A 9500-nucleotide genomic window follows, 5' to 3' on the forward strand; every position below is an offset into this window, starting at 1 on the left:
GGTACTGGGATCTGGCTTTGTCAGAGGCAGCCCAAATGGGCCAAATAACAGAAACCAGAGATGCAGGGAGTTAGCACCCTAAGGGACAACCTTTCACCAAAGAATATTTCCAGCATTCTAGAAGTTTCCTTTGCATTCCCTTCCAGTCAATCCCCCCAAAAGATAATTGCTATTCTGACTTCTATGCCACATAGGTTAATTTTGCCTGTTTTTGAACTTCATATAAACAGAAATATGCTGTATGTACTCTTGCATTTCGCTATTGTGACATAACATTTTCTATATGAGATTCAGCCAAGTTGTTGAATGTAGCAGTAATATGTTCTTTTTCCATTCCATTCCACTGTAAAAAATACTGCAATTTACTTACCACCTGCTCTTGATGAACATTTGGACTATTTCCAGTTTGGGACTATTATGAATGAAGATGCCATAGATGTAAGCATTGATTTCAGTTGCAAATATACAAAGAGTGACATTGCTGGGTGACAGGGTATACATCTATCTAGTGACAAAGCCTCCCTCCTTTGATCAAAACTTAAGTCAGGATCCTGAGTCTTCTCTGACTAGGTCTGACCTTGGGCTTCCCTCTCTGTCCTTGCAGAATCCAGTTTGAGCAAGAATCCTGCTAAGTCAGTTTAGGGAAAATCCCCACGTTTGGTATCTGACCATTCTCAGCATCTTTCCACCATGGCCTGCCTTCAGCAATAACCCTATCAAGTCAGTTTAGCCAGACATTCCTTATCCTTGACGTTTCCTCATAGGCATTTTTCATCCACTGACCCCACCCTTCTCCTTGGTTATAAATTCCTACTTGTCCTTATTGGAGTTGGAGTTAATCTACTTTCTCTCCCCAACTGCAAGACCTCCTTGCAATGGTCCTTGTACCTATCACCATGCCTCCCACCCCTTACCATCTTTAACAAGTGTTTGCATGAAGTTTTTCTTTGATACTAGATTATGTTGATCTCCCAAATACTTTTCAAGTGGTTGTACAAGTTATTCCACATTTCCACCAGTACATTGTACTGTCAGTCTTTCTAACTATCCATTTTCTTGGGAGTGTAGTCATATTGTTCTGTGGTTTTGATTTGCATTTTCCCTAATGACTAATGTTGTTAAAGACCTTTTTATATACATATTGGTCTTTTGTGAAGTATCTCTTCAAGTTTTTTTTTGCACAATTTTTAATTAAATTGTCTTTTCTTATTGATTTATGGGAGTTCTTTATATGTTCTGGATACTGAGTCTTTTGTATTGAAAGATATATTGAAAATATTTTCTCCTAGTTTGTAGCTTGCCTTAATAGTATCATTAGATGAATAGAGATTTTTAATTTTAATACAGTCCAATTTAATCTTTTATGTATAATGTTTTTGTGTCATATTTAAGACAGCTTTCCCAAATTCATGAAGATATTATACAATATATTATTCTAGAAGCCTTGCTGCTTGACCTTTAACATTTAGGTATACTGATTGATCTCAAAATATTTTTGTGTATGGTGTGAGGAAAGGTTCAAGGTTTTTGTTTTGTTTTGTTTTCCTCTGTGATAGCCAGTAAGTTGAGAGTATTTATTGAAAAGACCATAATTTCCCCTACTGAATTACAGTTGTGCTTTTGTTGTGCATGAGGTGACTACAGATGTGCAGGTCTGCTTCTGAACTCTCTGTTCTGTTCCTTGTTCCATTGGTCTGTGTGACTATCCTTACCTTGATTATCTGGTAGTGTAAACAGTCCAGATTTGTTTTTATTCAAGACTATTTTGGCTACATTAGGTGCATTTCAATATAAAATTTAAAAGCAGCTTGTCAATTTCACATACAAATATCTGGGTTTTATAGGAGTGCATTAAGTTTATAGATCAATTTTGGAAAAATTGACATCTTTATTATATTGTGTATTTCAAACCATGGAGATGGTATGGCTCTTCATTTTAAGTTTTATTTAATTTTTCTCAACTGTGGCTTATAGTTTTCAGGATAGAGATCTTGTGCATCTTTCATTAGATTTATTCTTAGGGGTTTTTCTTGGTGCTATTGTAAATGGTATTTTTATAAAATTCCATTTTCTAATTGCTTATTGCTGGTATATAAAAATATAATAAATTTTTATGTATGGACCTTACATTTAGTGAACTTGTTTAATTCACTTATTTCTAGTATTTGTAGATTCTTCTGGATTTTATATGTATATAATTATGTCATTTGTGAGTAATTACATATTGATTCTTCCTTTCCAATATTTTTGTTTCCTTCTCTTATTGGACTAGCTAGGACCTTGAGTACAATATTGAATAGTGAAAAGAATGGATATCTTTTTTCTTGTTCCCAATCTCAGGGAGAAAAACATTCTAAAGAATTCTATATTTTACCATTAAGTATGCTGTTACCTAGAGATATTTTGTAGATACCTTTATCAGATTAAGAAAGTGTCTTTGGGCCAGGTGCAGTAGCTCACACCTGCAATCCCAGAACTTTGAGAGGCCAAGGCAGGAGGACTGCTTGAGTTTGAGACCAGACTGGGCAACATGGTGAAATCCCACCTTTGCAAAAAATACAAAAATTAGCCAGGTGTGGTGCCATGTCCCTGTAGTCCCAGCTACTTGGGAGGCTGAGGTGGGAGGATTGCTTAAGCCCAGGAGAGCCACTGTACTCCTGCAATCCTGCCTCTCACTCTCACTTTGAACAGAGTGAGACCGTGAGACCCTGTCTTTAAAAAAACAACAAAAAAAAGTCTTTTTCTATTCCTAGTTTTTTGAGAGGTGTTTTTTTGTTGTTGTTAAATCATGAATAGGTGTTGAATCTTATCAAATGCTCTTTATATATCTATTAAGATGAGTATATAATTTTTCTTCTTTGTTCTGATAATGTAATGAGTTACAATGATTGATTCTTCAATGTTAAATCACTCTTACATTCCTAGAGTAAGTCTTAGTTGATCATGATGTAGTGTCCTTTTCAGTTTGCTAATATGTTGCTTAGGATTTTTGCATATTTGTTCATAAGACTGGTGTGTACTTTTCCATTCCTGTAGTGTCCTTGCCAAGTATCAGTATCAAGGATATTCTGAGGCTGGGCGTGGTGACTCTCACCTGTAATGTCAGTACTTTGGGAGGCTGAGGCAGGCAGATGACTTGGGGTCAAGAGTTTAAGACCTGCCGGGCCAACATGGTGAAACCCTATCTCTACAAAAAAATACTAAAATTAGCTGGACATGGTGGTGCAGACCTGTAGTCCCAGCTACTCAGGAGGCTGAGGCAGAAGAATTGCTTGAAACTGGGAGGTGGATGTTGCAGTGAGCCGAGATCACACCACCTGCACTCTAGCATGGGTGACAGAGTGAGACCTTGTCTCAAAATACACACACACACACACACACACACATTAGAAAATATTTGGAACTAAATGATAATTAAAATATGGCATATCAAAATTTATATGACAAAGCTAAAGCAATAGTCAGGAGGAAATTTAAGAAACTAAGAAATAGTCTTATAAAAACAGTTTCAGAGTGTATACAGACAGAATATAAATATGCTTTTTTTTTTTTTTTTTGAGACAGTGTCTTGCTTTGTCACCCAGGCTGAAGTGTGCTGACACAATCTCTGCTCACTTCAACCTCCACCTCCGGGTTTCAAGTGATTCTTGTGCCTCAACCTACTGAGTAGCTGAGATTACAGGCCCACGCCTCCACGCCTGATACATTTTTGATTTTTTGGAGAGATGGGGTTTTGCCATGTTGGCCAGGCTGGTCTTGAACTACCTGCCTCAAGTGATTTGCCTGCCTCAGCCTCCCAAAGTGGTGGGATTACAAACTGTTTTCTAATTTTCATTGTGAGTTCTTTCTTCACATATGAGTTATGTGGAAATATGTTGCTTAATTTCCAGACATTTGGGGATTCTCTAGTTGATTTATTTTTGATTTCTAATTTAATTTCCCTGTAGTATTAATATGTACTAATATAAATATTATATATATATATATACACTAATATATTATATTCCTCTTTCCCCTGTCTCATAATCTGTTTTGCCAGGATGGTAGACAAGCTTCTGAACTCTGTTAGAGGGTGGGCAATCACTCTGTGATTCTCTCCATGTGCACATTATAAATTTGTATGCCATTTCTCCAACTAATCTGCCTTTTGTGAGTTGATTTTTCAGCCAAGCTTCAGAGGGCAATGGGGATGTTTTGAGAGAGAAGGAAGACACCAGTCAAGCAGGCAGTTAGAGTGGGTCTTTGGTTGAATCCTTTCAAACAAAAGAACAACCGGCAGACATAGATAAGGGAGCTTGCACAGAGGGGCTTGTCTAAGACATGCCCACAACCGCACAGATAAAAAAGACTACACAGGTAACTTACCCAGACATGCCTGCAATGGAAAATTCTGTCCACTAACACATGTGCAGTAAGAGGAACAAAGCAATATGGAGTAACTCAAGCTAAGGGCCCACATGCACACTAGGAGGACAGAGCGGAGCTACCAGAAATTCATGCCTTATGCAAATGAGACACCCAGCCCTCATTGGTTTCTTATAAAAGCCTGTGCTTTCAACAATGGCAATCTTCTTCTGGGGTCCCTCTCCACGGTCCCCTCTCCACCTTTTATCTTCTTCATTTTCTTGCTTCTTCTTTCCTATGTTGGTGTGAAGTAAGATCATGCCAATTTAAAACACACTCCTTTTAGATGTTTGTTCTTTTATATTGCTTTTGCTACACAGAGCTAGGGACATAGAAAGTAATTGGCCACTGTACTGGATAGCTTCCTCCTTCCTGGGTCCTTGAGGCAACAGTTGTCAGAAAGCAGCTTTTTGATAAGACTCAGCAGGTTGTAGCTGAGAGGGACTGGGAAATAAAGTGGCCACCATCTGGGTCACTCTCCACCCATTTCAGGAACTATCTTGCTGATAAGAGCTACTCATTCTAAGGGCAGGAGGGATGTTTGGACCAAGGCATGGCTTTTGATCTTTGGGAGCAAGCTCTAATCACCTCCATGCCTGTGTGTCTATGTCTTTGTGTGTTTCTCTATCACTGTGTACTCTGTGATGTGTCCCTTTCATACCTTATTTCACCTCTCTTTTTTGTGCCAGGTCTGTGCATTAAACTTCCTATAAGATATACACAAGAAATTGGATTTTTCTTTCTTTCAGAGCCTGCTACTCATCTGACTTCCCTCTGCCTCTACTTCCTGTTTCCCTGCATTTTGCATTTGCAGATCTTAACACATAATGCAGCATCCACCCAACTTTATATACATTCCATCTTTATTTTTCATGAGTTGGATTTTCTACCAGTCTTACACATCCAATCCTCCATTATAGATCATCTTAATTTTGTTTTAAATGTATTCTTTCTTCTCTTTCATCTTATCAGCTTTATTTAGATCTGGTTCACACTCTTGTCCCGTTTTTCCCTTCAGTAAGGCCACTTTTTCTTTTCTTTATGTATCAAATATCCTTGCCTCTTTCTCTTCCTCCTTAGAAAGCAAGGTTTCTCACCCTCAACATTATTGACATTTTTGGCTGAATAATTCTTTGTTGTAGGGGTATTAGAGTAGGTAGCTAGGCAGACATGAGTAGGAGTGGAGACAGACCCCCCACCCTCCACCAGGAATGTCAGGCAGCCATCAGGTGATGGTCAGGCAGTTGTTAAACTGTCTCTCTAAAATAATAATTGGTTGCAGCCAGCACAGGAGAAGGTAGTTTCCCAACAGATGGAAAATACCTGAAGCTGGTGATTAGCAGCTTCCCAGTAAGATCTCAGGAATTGGTCAGGTGGGCTCAAGCATGTGCACTAAGAGGCAAAATGGTGGAGTTTAACTGGTATATGACCTTCCTCTAGGAACACTCGACTGGTAAGGAAAAAAATGCCTAAAATGAACATGCACACAACTTTAGTAAACATACTGTGCATGCTCGCCTCCCAAGTGCTGGCAGGCCACTGCGAATGCAGACAGCCTGTCCCAAGAAAAAAAATCAAGGGAGGAGAGATGCAAACCCCGGAACCATGCCAATGTATAAAACCCTAAGTCGAAGGTCAAACAGGGCACTTGGATCTCTCAAGTTGCCCACTTGGCCCTCTTTTTGTTCCTACTCTAAAGCTTTTTAATAAAATCTTACTCCTGCTCAAAAACTTGCCTCAGTCTCTCACTCTGCCTTATGCCCCTCGGTCAAATTCTTTCCTTCAAGGGGGCAAGAATTGAGTTGCCGCAGACCCATGTGGATTAACCGCTGCTAACAGGGGCTGTCCTGTGCATTGTAGGATGTTTAGCGTATTTTTATTTTAGATATTTTTATTTTATGTATTATTTTTGAGACAGGGTCTCACTCTGTCATGCCGGCTGAGTACAGTAGCACGAGCATAGCTCACTGCAGCTTTGACCTGCTAGGCTCAAGTGATTCTCCTGCCTCAGCATGCCATGTAGTTGGGACTACAGGCATGTGCCACAACACCTGTCTAAGTTTTTTGATTTTTTGTAGAGATGGGATCGCATTTTGTTGCCCTAGCAAGCCTCTAATTCCTGGGCTCAAGCAATCCTCCCACCTAGGCCTCCCAAAGTGCTAGGATTATAGGTGTGAGCCACCATACCTGGCCTCAATTCTCTATTTTTAATGGGTGCTAAAAGAGTTACAATATGTGTTCTTAATTTATCCCACTCTACTCTGAATTAATATTATACCACTTTATGTATAATTAGAGTACCCTTCGATATTATAATTCCATTTGTCACCTTTATGTTCATTCTGCGCTTATTGTCTTATATCTTACTTCTTGTTATTAATACTACAACATATTGTTTTTATTTCTGCTATAGTTAATTGTTTTTTAAAGGAATTGGGTAAAGCAAACCAACAGCATAGATACTTACGTACCTATTTATAATTTCTTTATTTTCTTTTTTTTTTTTTTTGAGATGGAATCTCACTCTGTCTCCCAGGCTAGAGTGCAGTGGTGCTATCTCAGCTCACTGCAACCTCCGCCTCCCAGGTTCAAGTGATTCTTCTACCTCAGCCTTCTGAGTAGCTGGGATTACAGGCACCCGCCACCATGCCCAGCTATTTTTGTATTTTTAGTAGAAACAGGTTTTCACCATGTTGGCCAGCCTGGTCTCGAACTCCTGACCTCAGGTGATCCACCCACCTAGGCCTCCCAAAGTGCCAGGATTATAGGCATGAGCCACCGTGCCCAGCGTATAATTTCTAAAAACCCTTCAATGCTATAGATCTATATTTCCATCAGGCATCATTTTCCTTCAGCCTAAAGAAATTTCTTTGGTATTTCTTGCTGGCAAAAATTAGCTTCTACTTATCTACATTTTGAAAGACATTTTTGCTTGAAATCATTCTATGTTGACAGATTTTCTTTTAGCACTTTAAAATGCTATTTTATTGTCTTGTGGCCTCAGTTGTTTCTGATGAGTAGTCAGTCATCATTCCTATGATATGACTAGGTGTTTTCTTTGTATAGATCCTATTTTAGGCTCACTTGAACATCTGAGATCTGTGGATTGATAGTTTAAATCAAATTTGGGTTTTTTTCAGATTGAGAGGATGCAGGTTTGGGGACTTTCCTCTTTGTGGCTGCTTCTTTTTGGGATTCCCTTCCTCAATTTCCAACTAATCTGACACCCAGATTGCTTACTTCTGACTTATCAATCTGGGATGATGGCTGCTTTCTGCTTGAGCTCTATCCAGATGTTCTGAGCAAACTAGGGAGATCCTTTGGGGAAAAATTTGGTTAAATGTGGATCCCACCTCTACTTATTCTCCCCTTGTAAGGGTCATATCTCCTTCAGTTTCTGCTTGCTTTTGTCAGCATCCATTGCTTAAAGAATTGTGTTCTACATTTTCTTCCAGAATTATAATTGTTATTTGTAAGAGGATTAGTTTGATATAAGAAGCTTCACCATCAGTGTCACATTAAGTTTTAAATGTAAGATATATCTAGGGGTTAACTCTTCTACGAATAATTGCATTGTAATAAAAGATAAAGCATACACAAATTTTTTTGGTAGACTTTTTGCTATTAACATGCAAGTACAAAGGTACTTTTGGGAAAGTCAATAGTGTCCACATAAACAGTGACCTGCTCAGTGCGTAGGCTATATCAGCAGCTCTTAAAAATCTCCCATCCCCTACTTTTGTCTCTCTTCCATTGAGACAATTAATCTTCCTCTACTATCCCTAAAAGAAGAGGGCAAAAAATGGGGGGATGCTCTTTTCACTTTCCAGAACAAATTTCTATCCACTACATAACAATGACTATTCTGAAATTTAAAAATAATATCTGCCCATATTGCTTAATTCCACAGACTTCTCTTCCCTCTCTCAGACAACTGTCTATCTAACACACAATCTTCCTCCTCTTTCAATCTTGGGTCAAATTGTTAATGATGTCACATGTATTGACATCATGGTATTCCACTAGTGACCAGCGAGCACAACATAGTTTTTCATTCTTTTTGGCCAAATGCCCTATTGTTTCAATTTTTTTATCAGGTATTTGGAATCAACAGGGTCTTTACTGTGACTCTGTTCTATTGACTGCTGGAATCTCTAAATCTGTGTTTTCCTACATTTACTACATCTTCCTTTTTGTTTAATATTTTCACTCCTTACAACCACTGAACACTGTTTACCCTACGCACTTCATGAGATCACTCTTTCTATACTGTTATATTTGTTTGTTACTTTAATATCATTAGAACCCCTTAATTTTGCCTCTTATACTCACTAATTTCTGGACTTAAGTCCATTTGTTCCATTCCTGTACCCACAAAATGGAAGACAAACAACAACAACATCAACAACAAAACCCACCAGGTTTCTTTAAAGCTAGATCTGCTGTCCTGCTAACTTATCATGAAACAGTTAAATATCTCTAGGTAGAAACCCTGGCATCTCCCACACCTTCTCAAATAGGAGTAAAGGAGTAGTCTGAGAACCTGGCTCTACCTCTAATACAGCTTTGCCATTAACCAGTATAAAACTTTGAATTACTCACCCAACCCTCCATTTTCCTGTCTGTAAAATTAGGAAAATATTCGAGAACTTGAAACCCACTACAATCCGTCTCTGTGTTTCACTAGCAGTTTAAAACTAGAGAGAAGCAAATTCCATGCTAGCAAGTATAATAGCGATAGAGGGAGGAAGGATTGACTGCCAGCTAGGAATTGAGCTGCAAGTGTCTTAAAGCTTTCATCTGTGAAAATGTAGGCACTGTGAGGCTTAGAAAGTAACAGGCCAGACACTGGATCAGTATAAACTACAAGGAGGTGGCCTGGGTAGAGAGATTTGCTGGTTGTTTTTCTCCCCAGCACTGGTCTGAGTCTCTCACTTAGGGCTTCATGCTATCTCTTTCTTCCTGTCCCAATTCCCCCCATTTCCCTCTCCACCACCCCAAAACATAATCTAATTTTTATTCTTAATTGGTCCTGGTTATAAAACTTAGATCTAGTCTACATTATTATATATATTCTTCAATAAAGTTTTAAACTC

The sequence above is a fragment of the Pan paniscus genome, chromosome 1 (assembly GCF_029289425.2).
Source record: "Pan paniscus chromosome 1, NHGRI_mPanPan1-v2.0_pri, whole genome shotgun sequence".
NCBI lineage: Eukaryota > Metazoa > Chordata > Mammalia > Primates > Hominidae > Pan > Pan paniscus.